Source organism: Panthera leo, chromosome B1 (genome assembly GCF_018350215.1).
Source record: "Panthera leo isolate Ple1 chromosome B1, P.leo_Ple1_pat1.1, whole genome shotgun sequence".
NCBI lineage: Eukaryota > Metazoa > Chordata > Mammalia > Carnivora > Felidae > Panthera > Panthera leo.
Window position 1 is genome coordinate 156,561,242 of NC_056682.1, and position 23,819 is coordinate 156,585,060.

The window sequence follows — 23,819 nt, forward strand, 5'->3', positions numbered from 1 at the left end:
CTGGTAAACCTGAGTAAGGCATTGAAAGTATCTGAAACTTGTTATTGTTCTGCTTTTCAGGAGGGGAAGAGAAAGCAGATGCCAGGAGGTTAACAGAAGTTTTCATATAATACCTTTAACTCATTTGTGTCCTCATTTGCTTTCTGAAAAGAATTTCTTGTGATTCCTCCTAACTCATAACCCTCAAGTAGCAAGGTGGGGGCTAGATTCTACTACTTCAAAAGATAGTGAGCCATATCTGAAGGCCTATATATTCCTAGGGATCGAGCACATATTGAGCTCTGAGGTCCACAGCCCATAGCCTATTTGGGATTCTATCTCTCCCTCTCTCTCTGCCCCTTCCTTCATCCCTCTCTCTGTCTCTCTCAAAATAAATAAACAAACGTTTAAAAATAATAAAATGTATCTTTGATAGACACAAGAATAGATCATCTTAGAGCTATGTCAATGAACATTTGAAAAATTTTAATGGAAAAATTTGTGATGAAAAATAGCCACAAAAAAAGTAGGAAAAGGAGGACAATGAAAGAGCCTGCTTAATATGATTAAAATTGCATTTTTATAGAATAATCAAGTATATAGCATATCAGTAGCACAAATTAGAGAACTAAGAAATACATTACAGACAATTTGACATACATGTATATCTATATGTATATGTATGTGATTTAATTTAGTAGGTCAAGGATGGATTTGAGATAATTTGTGCTGACATAATGGTTAACCAGATTGAAGAAAATGAAAATGTAAACCCACTTATGATAAAATGAAATTCTTGAGTATTAAACATATAAATATAAAAATAAAATAAAATTTTATCAAGAAAATTTGGGGAATTACATTTGGAGAAGTTCTCTAAGATTTAGATCTTGAATTTATAAAGTAAAAAATATTCATCTATGACTAAAATTTCAAAAAAAATGTTTTATGTTGAAATATATAGTAAGTAAAATAAGAATTGGTGATAACATGGGGAAAAATAAATGTATAATGCAGATGACAGAAAAAAGAATTACCATCTATAATATTAAAAAAAAGACCATATAGTTTCAAGAAAAAGACAAAAACAAAATAATTATTAAGGGTATGCATGGGCAATTCATAGATGTTCAAGTTAAAAGACAAAATAATGCATGCTCAAATTTATACTTTATTATTATTATTATTATTATTATTATTATTATTATTAGAGAATTCCAAATTAAAGCAGGAAAAATGCAATTTTCACTCAACAAACTGCTAAAAAATTAAGAACTTGAATATTCTTATGGTTTGGACTTCTTATTCAAATATCTTTAAGGAAACTTGGGGGCGCCTGGGTGGCTCAGTCAGTTAAGTGTCAGACTTCAGCTCAGGTCATGATCTCGTGGTTTGTGAGTTCAAGACCCACGTTGGGCTGTGTGCTGACAGCTCAGAGCCTGGAGCCTGCTTTGGATTCTGTGTCTCCTCCTCTCTCTGCCCCTCGCCTGCTCATGCTGTGTCTCTCAATAATAAAAAAATGTTAAAAAATAGATCTCTCTCTAGGGAACCAGATGATGGAATGGTCTGATTTTATTTAAAAAACCGGTCTGGGGCGCCTGGGTGGCTGAGTCAGTTGAGCGTCTGACTTTTGTCCTGGTCGTGGTCTCGCTGTTCCTGGATTCAAGCTCCATGTCTGGTTCTGTGCTGACACCTTGGAGCCCCGGAGCCTGCTTCAGGTTCTGTGTCTCCCTCTTTCTCTCTGCCCCTCCCCCTTTCACACTCTTTTTTTTTTCCTCTCAAAAATAAACAAACATAAAAAAAAAAAAATACTAGTATTTTCAGAGGTATCGTTTAATCTGTCTCTGATTTGTCATGTCCCAGATTTGCTGACCAGTACTTCGATATTTTCCATGCCTTTTCACAACCTTTTGTGATCTCGTTTCCTAGAAAGGTGAGGGAATTTAAGTTTCACGTCAGTTCTTAGCATACCAGATGATTTTATTCAGTTCTTGGTCTTCCACACCCTAATATTTTTATTGTACATTGTAAATATGTTTGCCACACAGTCACCAATTTAAAATTTTTCAAAAATAATGAATGAGTTCCAGAAAGCAAATGATTGTTTAAATGCTTTTTTTTTTTCTGAACATGCAAAACAGGAAAACTCCTCAACATGTTTCATTGTTCGGTTTGTGTTACCTTTCTATCTGAAAAGGCATTGATTGTATTCTCTTAAGAGTCAGAGAGGAGAGAACTCTATTCATTTAAATTGACTAATATTATTTGGACCACGAGCCATAATTTTACAGTGAGAAGAATTAGTTCATCCGCTGCAGATGAACTAAATTAAGACAAACTTTACAAGAGGCAACTATTTCTCATCCATCATGTAGAGAAAAGTTTGTTCTGCAGAGATCAAGGCAGTAATTTTCTTATTTTGAATGCTCAGTAGAGGAATCATATGGCATATAAATGCTTGTAATATTATTTACGTATTTACATTTTAACACAACAGGATATTCAAGAGAGTTGTACACTAAGGCCGTTATTGCCATCTATGGTTTATTACTCATCCAATGGTAAAACAGGTACATTCTTCAAGGAAAAAGTCAATTATGTTTAGTGTTACATTTATTATTTTTGGTTTCTATCTTCCTCCTTTAATTTCTTTCACCTATGGGAATCTGATGGGACAATCTTTTTTAATGGTTTCTGAATCCTTCTTTTCTGCTCAATTTTGACACCCAATTTCATAAGAAAACTGTTAATGCCATGTACCAATTTTCATTAAGACAGGATTTGTTTAAACCCTTGTATTTTTTGGCTTTGTTGAGGTATAATTGACAGTATAACTGTAAGATGTGTAAAGTGTATGTGATGATTTGATACACACATACATTGTGAGAGGCTTTATACATCAATAAACCCTAGAATTATTTTGTCTATGATGTATCTTATTTGCAAATGCACTTATGATCATACCACCCAATTATTCAGTCCTCTATATTGGTTCCTGCTACCTATCGAGGAATTCTCAAAGTCTTTAGCATGAGAGAAAGGATGCTCTAAATGACTTGACTTCTGTTTACCTTCCCATCGGCATTTTTTTTACCAATCCTTACACGGAAGAAGAGCAAATCCAAGCCACTTACACAGTTTTTCTCTGCCCTCAGATCACTGTGGGTTTGCTGTTATTATTTCATATTCTAGCAGCACTCATCTCCACACTTGTTTTTTGGGCATTTCATCCTCTGAGAAACCTGCCCTGATGACTTACTTCCCTTTCACTATTTCACATAACTTTCTACCCCACAGCCATGCCACTCTATATTTCTGTCATGATTGTCATAGTGTATCACAACATTTACTTGACTTGTTTGCTTCCCCAATTAGATCTGGGATTTTTATTTTTATCTGTATAGTACTATTGTCTGGAAAAATGCTTAGAAATTGGTAAGTAGTCAATACGTATTTTGAGTAATAATAAGATGAAGGGAAGAAAATAGGGTATCTGATAGCAGACCCATAATTTCTTAAATGTGTACCTTAGATACATCCATTCATTTTCTTAGTCATTCTGCTATATTTCATAAGCCTATTAAGAAAAAACAAGAGAAAATATTTAAAGGCTAAACTTATTAAGGATAATAGCTACCTTGATAATGTTGATTTTTAACCTTTTTTTTTTTTTTTACTTTTTATATCCTAATTATTATTACTGGCATTTTAGAGATTAATAAAATGAGGTTCAGGGATGTTAAATGCTTGTGTAGTGCTAACCACATACACCTATTTAGAGAGATCAAGCCACTTCCCCATGGCCACACAATTAGTTTTTGTTTCAATTGGCATTTGCCTTCACTTACTTTGAATCTTAATGTTAAATTTGGTAAATGTAGTGAATGAATTTTTTTTGGATGGAAAATGGGAAGAAAATTTTTATAAGCAGTTAGAGTTGTAAGTTACCCACACTTGGCATTAATATAATATCAGCTAAACTGGGGTTGAAAATTTAAAAGTTTAATAATCAGAAATGATTATTTCTTTTTTGCATGTTGTCTACTATTTCTGTTTTAGGCATACACTAAGGAACATTTTCCAGGCTGCATCATCAAAAGGGCAAATAATAAAGGGAGGGTTCTTTCCATTTCTAGAAGATATATGCTAATAATTAATTATATGGGTATTTAGATAAATGCATGCAGTATATGTGTATGCACACGCACTCGTGAGGCATCCAGAGATCCAGAACATGATAAGTTTATCTGGAGCAGTTAAGCTGGTTTAAACTTATATCTGTCTCTGTCTTCTAACACCCAATCTTTTGGATTTTAAGAATACTTAATCCAAAATATATACTAAAATAAATGTATTAATTACCCAGTTGACTTTTAGATAGAAAAGAATCTTTAGGGACCCGTGGGTGGCTCAGTCTGTTAAGCATGGGACTCTTTGTTGTGGTTCAGGTCATGATCTCATGGTTCGTGGGATGGAGCTCTGCATCAGTTCCATTTGGACATGGGGCCTGCTTGGGATTCTCTCTATCCCTCTCTCTCTGCTGCTCCCCCACTCAATCTCTCCCTCTCTCTCTCTCTCTCAAAATAAATAAACTTTTAAAGAAATTTAAAAGAATAAAATGTATTTTAAAAAAGAAGATAATCTTTACTTTCTTTGGAATCTTCCTTTGTAAGTTACGTTAATATGCTTTCATGGTAGCTTTGAAACTAATAGAAAAAAGAGGAACAAATAGTAGAGAATTAAATATAGATATATATATATATCTATATATCTATATATATATAGATATAGATATAGATATACATATGTATATACATATATATGTCTGTGGGTCAAAAAATTGAGGAAAATTGAACACCTGGGTGGTTCAGTTGGTTGAGCATCTGACTTCTGCTCAGGTCATGATCCCACAGTTGGTGGGTTCGAGTCCCACACCAGGCTTTGTGCTGACAGCTCAGAGCCTGGAAACTGCTTCAGATTCTGTGTCTCCCTCTCTTTGCCTCTTCCCCCACTCACACTCTGTCTCTGTCTCTCCCTCTCTTAAAAATAAATAAACATTTGAAAAAATTTTTTTTTAATTGAGGAAAATTATATTCAAGGATTATAATAAATGGTATTTCTCTGAACTTTTGATTTTACTATATACTGCCAATCTATTAATCACTAGTAAAACTTAATTTCTTATTTTAAGGATATATTTTATGGGTAATATTTATGTTTTATTGTTGATAATAGCTATCATTTGTTGATTATGAACCCCTTTTTCTTTCATTTCACTGTCGCGTACCAATAGGTTATATAGAGATTAAAGCCTGGGGTATGTTTACCCTAACTTTTCACAATGTTACTTACTAATTCAAGTGTCATCATTTTTATACAGATTCACTATAAAATTAGTGATCTTAATATCTAAACTGATATTTAGATGGAAAAAGTGAACGGCTTCCAATTCAAGAAATCTTTAAAACCAAATGTAGAATAGAAGTAGATAAGTTAATATACAAAATTTTCTTGGCTATTGGTCGAATCCCAGACTCTATTTTTTCAGTCAGTAAAGAATATTTTTAAGGTTCAAAGACAAAATTAAATGTAAAAGCAATACATTAAGTAGCTAGAGTGCATTATATATTCTTTAGGTCACTAACTGACATTGAGCTTAAGATTTCAAATCAATTTATTTTGCAGGCTTGGAGCATAGATACAATTAACTAAAAGTCAGAGACATAGCCTCATTCTCCTAGAAGGTATCACATACCACACATGCCATAGGGTTATTATACATCTCAAATATTTAGAATGACATTCCTGTTCTCCTGGAACTCCTCACTGTTTCCACTTACCTAGTTCTAGATGCAACCATATAGCTAAAATTTGTAATTATAGTAGTAGAATAGTTTTGCAGATCAGTATCTATTCATATAGTTTAGATGATTATGCTCATGTAGGTAAATATTTTTCCTGTAAGATGTTTAAACTTTTCTCTGTATAGCACACATACTGAAAAGCATAGAAATCATAAATGTACATACCTATTAATTTTTGAAAATTGAACACGTCTGTGTAAACTGTACCCAGATTAAACACACACACACACACACACACACACACACACACACACACTAAAAAATAACAAACCTACACTTAAAATAATATAGGGGTTTCCCCCATGCTACTTTCTAGTCATGACCTTCCTCCAAAGGTAACCAACCTCTGGACATATTATAAAAGTATAATTTTTTCTTGTTCCTGAATTTTACACAGATCACATCACACAATTTCTCTTTGGCTTCTTTCATTCTCATTTTGTTTAAAGATTCATTTATATTGTTGTATGTAGATGTGGCTTTTCATTGTCATTGGTACATGTCATTTAACCATGTGATTATACTGCAATTTTTACTCGTGGGCATTTGTGTAATCTCAAGTTTGTGAGTACTGTGAATGCTGAGTTTGTGAACATTCTTCAGCCTTTCTTTTGGTGATATTTTTGTTAGGTAAATACCTAGGAGTAGAACTTCTGGGCTGAAAGGCTTGCATAATCCCATTTCTAAAAAATATTACCATTTTTTTCCAAAATAGCTGATGATTTTACACTCCCTTTACCAGTATACCTGAGTGCTCTTTGTTCCACCTATTATGAACTTGGTATTTTGAGCCATAGTCTTTTGTTTTTGTTTTTTTTTTTTAAGAAAAAGAGCAAGCAAACACACATGTGGGAGAGGGGCAGAGGAAGAAGGAGAGAGAGAATCCCAGGCAGGCTCCACACCCAATGCCTAGCCCCATGCGGGGCTCTGCTGGATCTCATGACCATGAAATCATGACCTGAGCAGAAAACAAGAGTCAGACCCTCTACCAACTGAGCCATCCAGGTGCCCTGAGTGGCTTCTGGTAGGATTCCCCCAATGAATAATAAAATTTAGTCCCAGGTCCCTTAGAATATCCTGTTTTGTGAAATACCTATTGAAGTATTTTTGTCTATGCTTTTATTGTTTTATTCTTAGCTGAATTTGTAGTAGTTATTTATATATTCAGAATAAATCCTTTATCAGATGCATGAATTGCAAATATCATCTCTATGTCTGTTACTTGCCTTTTTATTGTCTTCATGGTAGCTTTTCACAGTTCCATTTATAATTTTATAATCTTCATTGGTGGTGTTGTATCCTATAATATATCTTTGGCCTACTCTATGATTATGCAGATTTTCTCCTGTGCTTCCTTTTTTTCTGCCTATTATTTTACTCTTACCCTGGGATCTGCAATCTATATAAAATTATATGGTGCTTATATTATGAAGAAGGCATGAAGATTTTTTTTTTATTTTACATGAGCATCTATTTGCCTTGTATCACTTATTAAAAGTCAATCCATTCCACATTCCAATGCATGATCACCTTTGTCATCAATCCCATAATCACATTTTGTAATTCAATATACATTGAATATCTGAGACGACGGATTCTATTCAATTATAGATGCTTGAGGGGAAAGTTATAAAGATGAAATACTAATAATCCTAATGAAAGAGTCATATTAAGAAGTAAACTTAATATAAGACAGACCAATAAATGTTATAACAAAATCATTACAGAAGTGCTAAAGAAGCAATGTAGTTATTTCTAGTAAATAAAAAAAAAAAGTCCTCTTGGTTCTCTTTAATATATGAGAATAGGAAAAGGCATGCAGCTAGTTGCCCACTCCACCTTGATTAGGGTGCATGTCTATCAGGAGGTAGAAAAGTCACGGGGAATGAAAGATTGGATATCACTGATAGCAGAGTATCAATGTGACACCAAGGCTTTTAGACTCACTTTTATAAGCTACATTTGAAAACTTGTAGCCATTAAAATAATGCAAATTATATTTTAGGAGTATTTACAATGGACAATAGATTTCAAAGGGAAGATAAAAGAAATAGAAGGATCAGCTAGGAAGTTTTCCAACTGACAGGAGGAGCCAGTTGGCCAGGACACAGAAAAGGAATGGGCACATTTTTAAGAAGCATTTTAAGGTCTTGAGGCCTTGGTGACTGATGAGTTATGAGAACGGGAATGAGGAATTTCTCACTTGAGCAATTGGAAAACTTAGTGTCATTAACAACAGAGCACAGAATTAAGGAAAGTGCAGATCCCAGGAGGATGGTGACAAGGGGACAATGATGGTCTCAGTGTGACATTGTAATAGGAATCAAACTTGGAAAAGAGCCTATACTTATAGTGCAAAATTTGAGATCTTCAGAATGAATTCCCAAAATTAGAATGAGAGCACACAGTGTGTTTGAATTTAAATTCAAACAAGAGTAAGAATTGAATCTTTTGCTATTTTTAGACACTAAGTTTTAGAATGGCTTGTTTTAGAGCAATGAATAAGCATAATTGTTTGTTTCTAAAGAAAGTGTATTGGTGTGTGTTTATAGAATAAGGAGAAGGAAGGAGCTGAAATGGAAGGACAGAGGGAGAGACCGTACTCATCCATGGAGGGTTGAGAGGGAACCATTGTGATCTCACAAGTAGAATTCTTAACTTCATATGCTTAGAAGTCAAGTTATTTTCCTGAATGTTCAATGTTTATCTGTAAAAAATACATAAAATTTATGGATAGGTCTCAACATGTTGAATTGGAATCTGCTGTCATTTCAGTCTGATGGGAATTTCTCACACTGATTCATAGCAGTGATAGAGCAGGTGCTGCTGTGATCTGCACATTAATGGATAAAAGCCTTCCTCCAATTTAGTTATGACCTTTTATTTCCATTATAGAATGACACTTAATGGGCCTATATTCTTTCTGCAAGTGGATAAAATGCAAACTTAATTTTAAAAAAAAATTAGCATTTGATCCAGTAGCTCTTGAAAGAGATGATATTTGAAATGTTCAGGATAATTATCTTTTTCTGCTTATCACTAATTATTTCATTCTGCTTATCACTGCTCTTTGCTCTTAAATCACTAGTTCTTGTCAGTATCACATGAGTAAATCCCATGGAGTGGAAGTTGAACTTGTGACTTTCTTAAGAAATTTGAGGTAAGGGATTGAAGAGATTTAAAAGGAAAACTGGCCTTTTTCCAAGAGACTCTTACTTAAATCTGAATCATCTTTGGAACCATAAATTTGTAAGGCATTATTCTGATAAATTCATTTTCCTGACACAAATTGTTGAACATCATGGTAATGCATTTGAGTCTACATATAGCTCACTTAAAATGGAGTTGTTTATTTTCTTTATTTTTCCCAAGTGTTTTTCAAATAAGATTTAGGTTATTTTATATATTTAAATAAAAATGTAACATAAATACATAAATTAGAAGTAAGTGTTCACCCTTTTTTTCTCTTCCTCTTCCTCTTCCCTTTACTTCTCAACAATTCAATCCAAAAGCATTAGATGGAATGAAGTAAGCAATAGTGCATGAAGGTATGGGGAGCAGACGTCCAGAGCTGGGTGTCAGAGTACAGACAGGCTGAAGGAGTGTCTACAAAGGGGGTTTGAAGCACAGCTTGGCATGGGGTGTCAGAGCATAAGTTAGTGTGCAAGCCTTCTACGCAAGAGGCAGCCCAGCAGGCAGTATCAGAGCCTGTACATCATAAAGGAATATTCACCTCAAATGGCTATGAGCACAAGCAGTTGGATCTTGAATGACATAAGAAAAGAGTCCACTGTGACAGGGGGAAGGGCTGGCACAGAGTATAGGAGCTTGAGAAGGTGATGAGGGTGACAATACAGGGACGTAAACCAAACAAGGTGTTGGAGCTTAATCGTGTCAAGGAGAATGGTGCATGAGAAGGGAAGCTTGACTTGGCTTCTTGGAGACAGAGAAGGTATCGGACTGGTAGGGAAGCCAAGAGTGGGGTGTTAGGACCCAAGTGAGGGGAAGAGTGTCCTCATGGTGCAGAGCTGGCCCCACAAGGGATCATGGAGTCCAAGTATAGTGAGGAGGGCTTTCATGGAGCATGGTATCATCTGGTTTGGGGCATCAGAATCCAAGGGAGTGAGCAGGGCTTTCATATAGGGGAAAGACTGATGTGAGATGTCACAACCTGATAAAATTTTTAAAAATATCAATGCAGGGTATTAAGCCCATGCAGGGAGGCAGGTCTACCTTGAGTGTTTGAAGTAGACCAGAATGGGCTAAAAAGGCAAATGGCATAAGAGGGGTACCATTTTAGAAAAACGTGACTGAGAGGTATAATAAGGTCATTCACAATAAGGTAGCCCAGTGTAGAGGGTCAGAACCCAATTGAGGTGAGGAGGGCTTTCACATGGGGTCAGCTATATGTGAGGTGTCACAGTATGAGGGCTATGAGGAAAGTATCTACATAGGGCAGTGGATGCCGGTGTACAATAGGGGAGAAGAAGGAAGAACCTGACAGATAGGAACTGAATTAAATGATCTAAGGGGATATCTTTACTTATGGGAAAATGGAAGCAATGTCACCTGATAGCATGAAATGAGAAGTTCCTTCCTGCCAAAGATGTATAACCTGTATCTAAACATGGGGAAAGATCAGACAAACCCAAATCAAGGGACAGTCTACAAAATAATTGGACTATAATCTTCAAAGTATAAAGGCCATTAAAGTCAGGGAAAGTAAAGAGCTTTTCCAGACTGATGGAGCTGAAATGCGATTAAATATACCACACTAGTTAGAACTGGATTTTTGAGATAAAGAATATTATTAGAACAATTGGAAAGACGTGGATGGAGTTTTAAAATTAGATGTTAGTAATGCATCAGTGATACTTTTCTGATTTTGATGGTTGAATTGTTGTTATGTAGGAGAATGTACTTGCTTAAGGAAACTCACATGAAAGAAACCAAAGTTGATGCAATATCATATCAGCAAATTTTTCTCAAATGGTTCAGAAAAAAAAAAAAAAAAACAACTCTGAATAGCATTCAATCTTTTGGTAATTTTGAGATTGTTCCACAATGAAACAAATGAAAAGTAAGAAAGAAGCAAAGAGAAACCAAGAATAAAAATGAAATATTGTGCTAAGGGTAAGGATATTTAAAAAAATCCATCACTTAGTATGGGTAACTCTCAAATACAGTTTCATTGTTCTAGCCAGGAGAGAAGAATCTGACTGTTTGAAGTATATTCTAAGGTTTTTCAAGTTCTCAATTTGTCTTTGTGTTTCACTAAAGTGCAGTAAGTTTGTGTGAGCAAATAATACCTAATTAATTTTTCAGAAACCTCTAAGCATGTTGATCCAATGTACAAAACTATAATTTGTTCAGACTCTTGAATCACATTAAAATAATAGTACGGAATTATTTTCAAATAATCCTTATATTTCTGGATAAGTAATTAATGCCTCAAGTATATGATTATAACGTATGAGTCTCTATTCTTTATATGTTCATAGACAATCCCTAGACTTTAGAATAATAATTGATTTGGATATTTCTACCTTCATAAAATGGAAAAAAAAACATATACAACTTGCAGAATTTTAATAATAATTAGCTATGGAGGGCCACAAACATGGATCTATAATGTGGACGTGTACAAATAGATTTTTATTGATATATTCATATATATCCATATATGATGTGATGTGCTAGGAGATGAGAACCTATCTCTCTCTACAGATATAGTTACAGATATACAGATATGTATATATCTATCCTTTGGGCATATCACGTCACAGACTTTCACAGCTTATATTTAATTGTTGCTATTTTTAAAGGCTTGAATTCTGAAAAACACTGAATGAAACTACATTCAGAGTAGCAGACAATTCTGAGCTATTATTAAAACATAACAATTGTTAAAACATTTCCCTGAAGTCTGTGTACAGGAAGTCTATGTACAGGAAGGTGTGACTGGAATGACTAATACCCTAGCAAGCTGCCCGTTATGCTTTCCTGGGAACAGATGGACTATGTTGTTTGGAAATTGATATTTGGAATGACTCTCAGACCTTATATGATGCTAGCTAGCCATGTGGATGTCGTCTAAAAATCATTTTGATTTTATACAAATGAATGGCCAAAGTTGTGGATTCTATGAATAAAAATAACATTGATGTTTACTTGAATATGCATTTATCTTTGAAGATATATGCCTCACTTTAAGTTGAGGTATTCTGCTAATAGATACTATATTAGTCAACATTTTGAAAATTAGCTTGTATTTTAAATTCTAACAAGGGAGTTTGTTTTGAAGAAAAAATCCATTTGCTTAAAGTCAATAATAATGTTTTAACGTATCTAATGCATAACACAAACCCAGATGTTTAAGTATTGAGCTCATATAAAGTGATGCAAACCAGGATCCATTCTGATGAAAAGCAATTATTTTCAAAAGATTAGATAGAATTAGATACTAATCAGATTATTCTTTTTACTGTTAATGCATAATGCAGTTATGAATTTTAAAATAAACAATTGTCTATTCTTTTTATTCATTTCTTATGTATAAAATTAGATAATCTTAAATTATATGCCAGGATTTAGGGATTTAGCGTACAAAGAGAAATGTCCCTGACCTCAAACACTTTTCTGTGTCCTAGAGAGACATTCCAATAAAAAGACATATAGAAACGATATACATGTCATGAGAGAGATATGAAACATGCACAAGGTGCAAGTAGAGTCTATTAGAGACATTGCCACTGACCGGGGTAATAGATAGCAAATTCCAGGCACATGTAGCAGGGGAGATTCTCCTTGAAAAACTGGTAAGAGTCTCATAAAAAGGAGAGAGGTTTGTAGGGTGATCCATTGAGAGGGAGCACTGAAGAAGGTGATCCACCCAGGAGCACAAGCACAGAGTTGGGAAAGGATCTCACATTTAGGCAATAACAAGAATTTTGGGTCAGTTGGATGGCTGAAAGGCAGGGGCAGTGATAGAAGGTGAGTCTGAAACACTAGGCAAGGTCAGTTCATCACGGGTGTTTCATGACATAGTAATAATGATGGCCATGTAATTTTTCATCCAAATAAGGACACGTCTTAAGAGTAAATGGGGAACAGTTAATGATAATACTGACATAATAAGCTTAAGTCAAGTCACTGTTTAGCAAATTAGATGAATGATCACGTGATCTGTTAAGGTTAGGTATTATCCTAATGTGAAATCTTTTAAAAATTCTAATTGGGAATCAGATATTTAAAAAGTGTCTTGTCTACTCTTGAGCAACAATTATGCTGAGAAGATGTGCATAGATCTTAGACCTTTTGCAGAGTTGCAGTAAGCTGGGAAACATCTGGAGCAATTTTACATAGGCAAATTCTCTAGCAGCTAAAAGGCTGATGGGACTTGAGTCTTCAAATTGAAGAAAGATGTAGGGGAAAGCTACATAGACTTGCCAGCCATCAGAGTAGTATTAGGGAAATAACTGCACTGAAAGGGTTATTGCAGCTTTCAAATTTACTTAAAGGAAATATTTGTGGTAGTTAGATACTGAGAAAATCTGGCTTATCATCACTGTACATGAAAAACACTTAGGCCCTAGAAAGTGAAATTGTGTGAGTGAAATTGAAGAGCCCCTTGGTTTATGCTAGATTTGTCCTATCATTGCTTAGTATTATATTCCGCTTTACCCGTTTAGTACTGAAAATTCACAAAAGGCAAACCACAAAGTCGGTTCCTTCTCTGCTTCTGCCATATTAACTGTAAACAGCTTTAGATTTTTATTTTTAAAGGGAAGAGAGAACTTGACTTAAGAGTATTCCACTGGCAGCTTCATAGTGCCCCATATAGCCTGTTTTATATACACTGGTGAATCTTGATTTTAACTTTAAGCAATTAAACAGATGTGGGTTTCTCAGCACCATTATATGAGAAATCAGATAATTCAGTATTGTTTTCCCACTTATTCTACAGGCACATTTGTTCTGGTTCTCAGATTCAGTTGGTAAATTGGTTGGATTCCTAGCTAGACACTCTCCATAAAGAAGGCTGACAAATTTAGTGAATGTATGATCAGTAGGCGGTTTATAGATATGCCATATTCTATTTCACATATCAAGGACTGTCAGAATGGAAACTTTTCCAAAGGCTCTATGAGAAGAGAAACAGCTGGTGACCCAGAGTTCTATTTCCCTAACACAAGTGTAAAGCAATTTGAAGAGGCTCCTTCAGTTGCATGTTTTTAAAGAACCATGCTGCAGACAGTTGCCATTACAGGCTGTTACAGGGACCCCCTGTATCGTGACTCTCAGGAGGAGCTGCTGAAGAACTTCTAGCAAGAGCTTCTGAGATCTGTGACCCCCAGGGAGCAATGCCACTGACAGCTGTGGGAACTGTCAGGAATAGCAGAAAGAACTAGTTGGAGACATCAGGAGTAGTTACAGAGAACAACTGACCTGTTTCCTGGGACTGAATAAAGGGACTGATGAAAACTGCCATCACTGAAAGAAGAAACTTAGGTAATCATCTGCTTAGGGAACAATTGTGGTTAAACACTTCATAGAATCTGATGGGGTATGAGACTAGAAACTCTTTTTGGGAACATAAAGTCACTTGACTCCTTTTTATAAAGCATACAAAGACTCCTTATAAACCCACACAAAGATAGTGAGTTACGCATGAGCACTACTTTATCAAAGTTATTGCCCAGTTTAGGAAATTCTCCTACGTTGGGCTTAATCTAATTATGTCTATGAAATTATTGCTAAACAATTAGGCATACAAAGAAATTTACATGTGAAGGAAAGAAATCATTATTTAAATAGTATTGGAATTCAACGTTACCTTCCAAAGAAATAGCTTTAATAACTTCAAACATCTAGGTATGCCTGGGTGGCCCAGTCAGTTAAGCATCCAACTTTGGCACAGGTCATGATCTCACAGTTTGTGGGTTCAAGCTCCATGTCAGGCTCTGTGCTGACAGCTCAGAGCCTGGATCCTTTGGATTCTGTGTCTCCTTCTCTCTCTGTCCCTTCCCTGCTCATGCTCTGTCTCTCTTTCTCTCTCAAAAAATAAACATTAAAAAATGTTTAAAAACCATATAAAGCAGTAAACTTCATTTAAAATTATAGCAATAATAATTCAGTTATTCTAATATTCAAAAACCTTTCTTGTCTCATGACTTTTGTGCTCATGATTCCTTGTGTCTAGAGCATTAATTTTCTCTACACTACCTGGTTAATTCCTATTCATCCTTCGTGTATCTCCTTAAATAACACCTCTTCACCAAAGGTTTCCCTCACCATAATTATCACTTGGCACTCTTTTATTTCCCCTCAGAGCACATATCAAAAATACATGATTGCATGCTTATTTTACTTATATTTGCTTTCACTAAATTGTTAGCTGCATTAGGCCAGGATCATCTTGTTTGTTTGTTTGTTTGTTTGTTTGTTTGTTTGTTTTTTTGTCTGTCAGGTTTTACTTAATGCCAGCAAAGTGTTTGTCTGACTTGGTCTTTGGTAAACATTTATTTGACATATGAATAAAATCTGTTTACAGAGTTGCCACAGAAATTAAAAATCATCTTCAGAATTCTTTTTTCAAAATTTATTTATTTATTTTGAGAAAGACAGAGACAGCATGAGTGGATGAGGGGCAGAGAGAGAGGGAGATCGAGAATCCCAAGCAGGCTCTGCACTGTCAGAACGGAGCCTGACATGGGGCTCAAACTCAGGAAACCATGAGATCATGACCTGGGCTAAACCTAAGAGTCAGATGCTTACCTGACTGAGCCACCCAGGCACCCGATCATCTGCAGATGGTTTAGAAAAATATATATGAATGTTAAGAATATCGTGCTTCTTGGTCAAAATGAACATCCTAAAGGATTATGGGTAGGTGAAGCATATAGTGGAACAATGCTAGATTCCTCGGTCCTCAAATCCATGATTTCAACAGCAGCCTGGGTTCCAAGAGACTTACCTCTAACTGAAAGAGAGATAACTGTGAATAACTGGACTGGAACTTCCTAGGAAGATTGACCCTTTTGCTCAGATATTTTACTCTGGATTTTGGGTGACATCAGAATTTTCCCTTTTACAAATCTCTTTATTCTAGCTGATGAAGAGACAGTTGGAGGATGTATGGCTGGTTCCCTCACCTTCAACATCCTCCTCCAATATCCAAAATAAATATCACATGTATAAGAAAAAAATCCAATAAGGATTTTTTTTTAATTTTACCAAAGTATTTAATGAAGAGATGTCTTGGGAGAGGGTGAAACAAAACAGGGTATGGAAATCACCTCTACTAAGAAACAGGGAACTGTGATGTTGTTCCTTTTCATGGATTTTTACATTCTCTTACTTTTATTAGCACATATTTTCCCAGAAGAGCTTTGAGATTGAAACACTGAGTTGGATTTAGAACATTGAACAGCTGAGTTATTACTGAGGAAATATGATTACATTGAAACCACCAAAATAAATCATACATAGAAATGTATAAAAATGGATCTTTACATTTACATATGGGAGATGTGTCTGTGCCTGACACCTGATTACAAAACACAGTGAAGGTTAAAGAGAAGGAAGAGTGGTTTTTCTGTTTTATATTATTTTCATCCTGTGCTAGAGTTGTTCATCCTGTGCTAGAGATATTAAATAATATCTTGAGAACATAAGTAGGAAAATGTATGTAAACCAACCTCAGTTTGATTCTCCAGCCCCACTTTTTATGCCATTTATTTTATTAAAACGTTACCTTGGTCACCCAAATGAGTTAATCACTTCCATAAAAAATAGAAAAAAAAATACACACTTCAAGAAAGTTTCCTGAAAAGCAGAAAAAAACATGATGAAAAAGACCTCAACCCTATTTAATTCTTTTTTTAAACATTGTTCTAATTATAAAGTTGAATAGAGGGATAATTCTAAATTATTTTGCATTTTCTCATAAATATAAATGCCCATATAAATGAAGTGACTGAAGAGGTTTATAACGAATATGAAAATCACTGAAGCATATTAAATAAATATAATCAATACTGAAAATTATCTAATATACCAATTATCAAGTTATACAAATTTTAAGCCACTTTATAGTATACAATTATAAATTGAAATTTCTAAATTTTGCATAAATTTCATTAGGTCACTTAACTTAGCAATAATCCAGGGAAAAAAGACTTGTGTTTATAGCTGGCTAGACATGAACATGATATAAATGATACAGATAAAATATACAATTAAGTTGCATTAATATAAGTATAATGTGGAGAAAATGGGAAATATATTTTCTGTTATATTTGGTACTAATCAGCATACATCTAGCTTACTATGTTTAATTTGAAAATTCACATTTAAAAAAATATACTGCACAAATTTGAATAGAATGGATGGTGAGGGTTAATACATTTGAAGGATTCAAGAATTATTAGCTTTTAAAAGAGTAAGACTAAGAAGAGATTTTTTTCATATATTTGAAGGGCTGCCATATAGAAGTATGCAGTAACTCATTATCCATTATTCTCAAAAGCATTATAAGTATTGGCATATGAAAATAATTAGGAAGGAAATTTTTGTTCAAATTAGGAAAAAAAATTAAAAACCTATAATAGATTTTTAACTCCTTGAACACAGATACATGTCTTAACACATCATTATGTCCTCTTTAGTACTTGGCATATTGCCCTTCACATAAAAGTACCTCAAAAATTAATGTTGAATCAATGAATGTATTAACAGACATGACTGACCAATAATGAAATAATCAGCAGTGGTAGAAAGTGAGATTTCTACTGTAGAGAGTACTGAAATAAAGGCTAAATGAGTATCAGATTGGAATGCAATGCAGGTGGTGGTTGTAAAATATGCCTCATTGTCATTTGTGCCTTCTAATCACCATCTAAAACCCATCTTATTTTTGTGTAGTGTATTATGTTATAGAACAACATCTATTAAGTGGGAGGTTTGCATATTTTGCTCCTCCACACCTTAAAATAGGAAGATATATTGGTTATGAGCACAAATGTTGGTATGAGGTAGAGTTGGTTCCAAGCCTAGAATACCACATACAGATGTGTACCACACATCTGTAGTTTGGTTCTTTCCCTCTATAAATGTGGATTATACCAGTAGGTAACTTTCTAGGGTGTTGTGAGAATTAACTGATATTGCATTTTCAAAGTCTCAGGCATAGAATAAGTTTTTGGCATAATGTACCTCTTATTAATTACCTTCTGATTTTATGTCTTTTAAGTTGTTCACTTGATGATAACACATGCTTACTTTTGATTATATTGTCATTATAAACCCATCTATTTCGATTATCATTTCAAAGTACTTAGTAAACATTTCTTAAACATTGTGCTTTGTACAAAGCAGGTGGTAATTATGTGAATAGATTGGTGGATACTTAAAACATGGGGTTTCCACTACAACTTATGGTAGTGTAGATCAGCCTCAAAAAGGACACACATTTCACTTGTTTGCCCACAGACGTTAGCAAGGTCTGAAGACTAAGTGGGCTCTTAATAAACACCTGTAACACTGGAATCCCCTCTTTCTGCTCTACCATTTTTAAATAGCTATTATGTGGGACAGACTAAAACCTCATCGGGTAAAATGATTAAAAAGAATTGCCTTAGAGACAAGGAGAGTTTTCTTAGAACTAGAGTCAGGGTTTAATAGCATCCTGAAAGCTTGGTAAGGCAAGAGGCAATAAAATGTTAGGCCAAATGATGACACACTGAATGGAACAGTGTCTTAATCAAAAGAAGGAAAGGGCAGGGTAGTCTGAGTGCGAGAGGAAAGAGAAGTCAAAAAATGAGAAAGCCAAAGCTTGAAGAAAAATACTTAAATCAGTGAGAGAAACTGTTGGAGACTATAGTTTCCTCTGAAAGCTAAGACACCATTTCATATGCTTTCGAAATCTATAGGAGGAGATGAAAGTATATGATGTTAATAATAACACTGAAAGTACTCAAGCAAAAACAGTCAGTATGACTGATAATAACACTAGATTCCATCTCACCAGTGTGCTAACTGAAAGTCACAAAAATGTGTAATTATTATTAAGGTCTTTAAACTCAGTAAGTTTTCAGGCAATTGTGTGAGTGTGTTTGCGGACATGCTAGGTCCTGCTATCTGGAAATAAAAGACTTTACTCAACAGTAGAACAATTAAATTTCCTTAATCAGTCAAAATCAGTTCCTGGAAATCACAAAAGAAAAGGAAATTAACTGTTTCTGTTTTATATCATTAATAACTCTGTGAGTAAAGTTTGTTTGAAAGTAAAAGCACAAGTTTGAGAGAGAGAAAGTGAATGTGAACTCTTTCTATTAAATATTGATTGAATTGATTGCTAATTTCCTGGATCATGACAAGTTGGAATTTACAGTTGGATTTTTTAAAATCTGGCTTGCAGATTTATATCTGCTTAAACATCATAACTTCAAATTTTCTAACAGTGTGGGGATTTTTTTTTTTTACGTTTAACCACTGGAAATGGTGTCAGTAAAAGGTTAGTGCAGAATTGCCTATGGTAAGAATGTACATGGCCCTTCCACAACCATGTATTTGAAATGTATTTAAAGGAAATGAAATATACAATGAAAAAAATGGTCTTCAAAAACAGGTTTCAGAATAGAAAAGAAGGATTGAGTCCCAATCAAGAATTCAGTTAAATTCAAAGTAGCTTCAAATCTGAGAAAAAGCAACATTTATTGAAACCACACTTCTTAATGATTTGCATTGTGTTACAGACAGCATTTTTTTAAATTAATATTTATTTATTTCTGAGAGAGAGAGAGAAATTGAGAGAGGGGCAGAGAGAAAGGGAGACACAGAATCCAAAGCAAGGCTTCAGGCTCTTGGCTGTCAGCACGGAGCCTGATGGGGGCTGGACTTCATGGATTGCGAGATCACGACCTGAGCCGAAGTCGGACGCTTAACCGACTGAGCCACCCAAATGCCCCCAGATAGCATTTTAACGTGGGATGTAATGATAAAGACATAAACGTTTAATTAGATGATTATTTTTTTCTAGCTTCTTTCATTGGCTACTGTAAGAAATTGATGATGCCAAACAACAAAACAGTGAGGAAAAGACTAGTACATACAGTTATAAAATAAAACCATTCCTCTAATGTTTGACTACCACTTTGAAACAAATTAGTTGTTTGAGAGGATCTCAACTATATAATTTTCTCCATTCTGTTCTTCCTTTAGTTACAAATACAGTCCACAAGAGCAAGATAATTGAAGTGAAGGGAAACCAAGTGATGTCCAAAATGGACTTGGAATTACCCAAGAAGTTACTTATCGTTATCACATTGAAATAGATGCCATTAAGCCACACATTTACTTTATCACAGAGAACATATTTAGCAAAGAATGACTCTGTATACTTTCTCTTTGCAAATACATAATGAAGATACACAGTTCTTACGGTGATAAAATTTTACATAATATTTCACTCGAAGCCTACTTAATATAAACCTAGCAAGTACATTCACTTGACAGTACACTTGTGGGATAGCAGGAGGGAGACCGTGGTGTTGGAACAATTCTATTTTATGATTGTGGTAGTGGTAACACAAAACTATACATGACAAAGTTTCATAGAATTACACATGCACAGTTATGTAAAAATGACATATGATAAAATTTCATAAAGCTACAAAATACACACACACACACACACACACACACACACATGAGTGCACTAAAAATATGCACATGGAACCTGAATAAGCTCTGTGGATGATACCAATTTCAGCTTCCCTCTTTTGACATTGTATTTAATTTTGCAAGAGCCTAACATTAGGGCAAGCTTGGTGAAGAGTAAATAGGTCCTCCCTGTATATTTTTTGCAACTTCCTGTGAACCTATAATTATTTAAAAATGAAACTTGAGAAAAGAGGGAGAAAGAAAAACTTTGAACTCTTTTTCATGTCTTGTTTTATATAATAGAATTTTAAAATTGGGGCGCTGTGTGGTTGTCGGTTAAGCATCCAGCTTCAGCTCAGGTCATGATTTCACAGTTCGTGAGTTAGAGCCCTGCATCTGGCTCTGTACTGACAGCTTGGAGCCTGGAACTTGCTTTAGATTCTGGTCTCCCTCTCTCTCTGCCCCTTCCCCTCTTGAACTCTGTCTCTCTTTCTCGAAAATAAATAAATGTTAAAAAATTAAAATAATTAAAAACACTTACATTTTAAAAATCAGCACCAATACCATAAAAGCAAATTAGTCAATGTTAAGTTTTGACAGTTGCTCACATAATTTTATTTATTTTCTTTTTTCCGGTTAGTTTTAGGTTGAAAACAAGGTCAAAGTTTTGTTTCTGGTAGATATTAAGTATTTCTCCCTCTTTTTTGAAGTTAAATAGGTGATAGGGATTAAGGATTTCACCTGTGATGATCACCAGGTGTTCTGTGCAATTAATGAATCACTAAATTGTACACCTGAAACTAATATTATACTGTATGCTAACCAACTGGAAATTAAAATCTTTAAAAAAATAAGAATTATTTCCCTGGAATTCAAAAGTGGTAAAAACTTAAATTCTAAAAATCAAGCAAACAGGAAAAACTCCAGCCCTTTATATATTTGAAGATTCACCAAGTTCCCTTCAAGAGTCTATTTCAGTCTAATTTGAACTAATCAGACCCATGTTGATTCCCACAAATATGTATGATATTTCAAAGCATAACTTGGTTGTGTGTTCGGGACAGTTAGCAACAATTGAAGGATCTCTCTCTTTCTCTCTCTCTCTCACTTTCTCAACTTTTTGGTAAGTTTTGCCTACAGTTTGTTTATGGACTTGAACTTTCTTTTGGACATGATTTAATTTTTTAATTCAGTTGTTTGCTATTACATTCTAACTTTTTAAATTGAACATTGACATCTTATTCATTCATTCTTATTTAAAAGTAATTCATTGGTTGTTAATATTTACCGTATAAGTTTGTCATAATTTCTAAGGACTAAATAATTTCATATAAAACGCCTAGCCCAAGGACTACAATGTGTGTGTGCGTGTGTGTGTGTGTGTGTGTGGAAGGGCATTTAAGTTTCAATATACTGTGCAGAACCAGTTCTCATCAGCCTTGGGTAGTTAGTTAGCAGGTATCTCAACACAGAACGACTGACCTAAAATAGGCCATCATTCCCCTTTGTAGATGTTACGATTAATCTTATATGTTAGCTTGACAAGGTAAGGGATGCCCAGCTAGCTGGTAAAAGATTATGTCTAGGTGTGTCTACGAGGGTGTTTCTGGAAAAGTTTAGCATTTGTATCTAGACCAAGGAAAGAAGATCGATGTGATTGGGCATCATCGGATATGTTGGGGACCTGAATAGAACAAAAAACTGGAGGAAGGGAGAATTTCCTGTCTGTACTTGAGCTGTGAAATCTATCTTCTGCCCACATTGGCTCACCTGGTTCACAGGCCTTCAGAGTCAGACTGAATTATACCACCAGCTTTCCTAACTAAGCTTCTAGCTTATAGATGGCAGATCGTAGGACTTCTTGGTCTCCAAATCACAGGAGCCATTTACAGTAAATCTCCACTTATGCCTATCTCTATATATCCTATTGGCTTTGTTTTTTTCTGGAAAATCCTGACTAATACAGCAGAGAATAGTAATAACATTTTAAACTATATTACTATGTCTTTGTTTGAAATAGCAAAACCAAATAAACAACAAAAAAAAGATATTATTGCTCTTCCTGGAAGCTCTCAGCAAAATATTCAATAAAGGTAATTGATAAAACTAAAATCTTACAAGAAGCGAAAGTAAATTCTGGCCTTTCTTTTGTCCATGTCAATGATGTATGCACAACATAAATAGCTATAGCAAGGCACTATACCAGGGTATATATTCCGGTAGTTCATAAAATTAAACGTACATCCCCATACAGTTGAGAGTTTTAGAAAAACTTCACGCAAGAAATGGAATTTAAAGATATCTTTGGGGGAAAAAAAAAACTACTCTTTCTTCATTACCTTTTGATAAGAGGCCAACATATACTATGGTTGTTCTGTTTGGTTTTTTTTTTTCCTTTTCGTTTCTGCCGTGACTGTACTCTATCTGCTTCAGGGAAGATGAAAATAACATTTTTTCCAAATAAACTACAATAGGGTACAAGTCATATTTTCTTACTGGTGAAACATAAAGGACAAAGAATGATCAAAATAAGAAAAGCTAACATAGACTTAGCAAACTAATTATAGCCATTGCCTTTAGCAGATAATATTTCACATTTATAACGGATTCAAATATTTATCAATATAGCTATAGATTTTGGATGACCTATGTTATTTTAATAAGAAAAGACATTATTCATTCATAAATATATTTATCACATTTCCTGAAATGTGACTTCTTTTATTGATTTTTAAATAGAAGAACGGAGCCTGATGCTTGATAATACATCTTGCTGTGATAGATTTTTCTTTACATATCGGATGGATGTTGGACCGTAAGATAGATAACTGGTAGGTTTAGATCTTTTTACCATAATTTCTGCAAACTTTCTTTTTAGTTGGATTTAAAGAGTTTCTGTTGTATATGAGTGGACAGCATTAATGCATTTTTTTAACTTCTAAATGATTGGAATGATTAAGGAAATATACCAACTTTGTTTCTTAGCACTGTATCGTGCTTATCAGGCCAAACACAAGTGATATGGAGAAGCAGGCCATTGTCCCTTTCTTACAGAGTTTATAACTTAAAATAGGGAGACATGATTAATGTGACTGGATCTCTATTTTCAAAAGATACTAACACTTGCCTTTCCTCATACTTCCCAGTGAAGAAGTAACACTGTTTTGTGACTCAGAGAAAGACAAGATATTGGGCATAAAATTCTTTAATTGTCAAACACTGACCACTAATCTTCGATGTATATCCACAATTCACTTCACTTTTCCCTCTTCTCAGTGGAAGAGATATAGCCCTTATTTGGCCAGCCTCTCA

General features: G+C 34.5%; 2 long non-coding RNA genes across 2 annotated transcripts in view; one reads left to right on the plus strand and one right to left on the minus strand.

Annotated features, from left to right (window-relative positions):
- Positions 1–1,770: 1,770 nt before the first annotated feature.
- LOC122217144 lies at positions 1,771–9,499 on the minus strand. The gene is made up of 3 exons (XR_006201311.1): positions 9,299–9,499; positions 3,507–3,556; positions 1,771–1,904 (listed from the first exon to the last, which is right to left on the minus strand). It is a non-coding gene; the product is annotated as an uncharacterized LOC122217144 (long non-coding RNA).
- A 158-nt stretch (positions 9,500–9,657) lies between these two features.
- LOC122217145 overlaps positions 9,658–23,819 on the plus strand; it is a 47,065-nt gene continuing 32,903 nt past the window's right edge. Inside the window, exons 1-2 of the long non-coding RNA XR_006201312.1 lie at positions 9,658–9,795; positions 23,247–23,338. This is a non-coding gene — a long non-coding RNA (uncharacterized LOC122217145). The remainder of the gene's footprint in view (positions 9,796–23,246; positions 23,339–23,819) is intronic.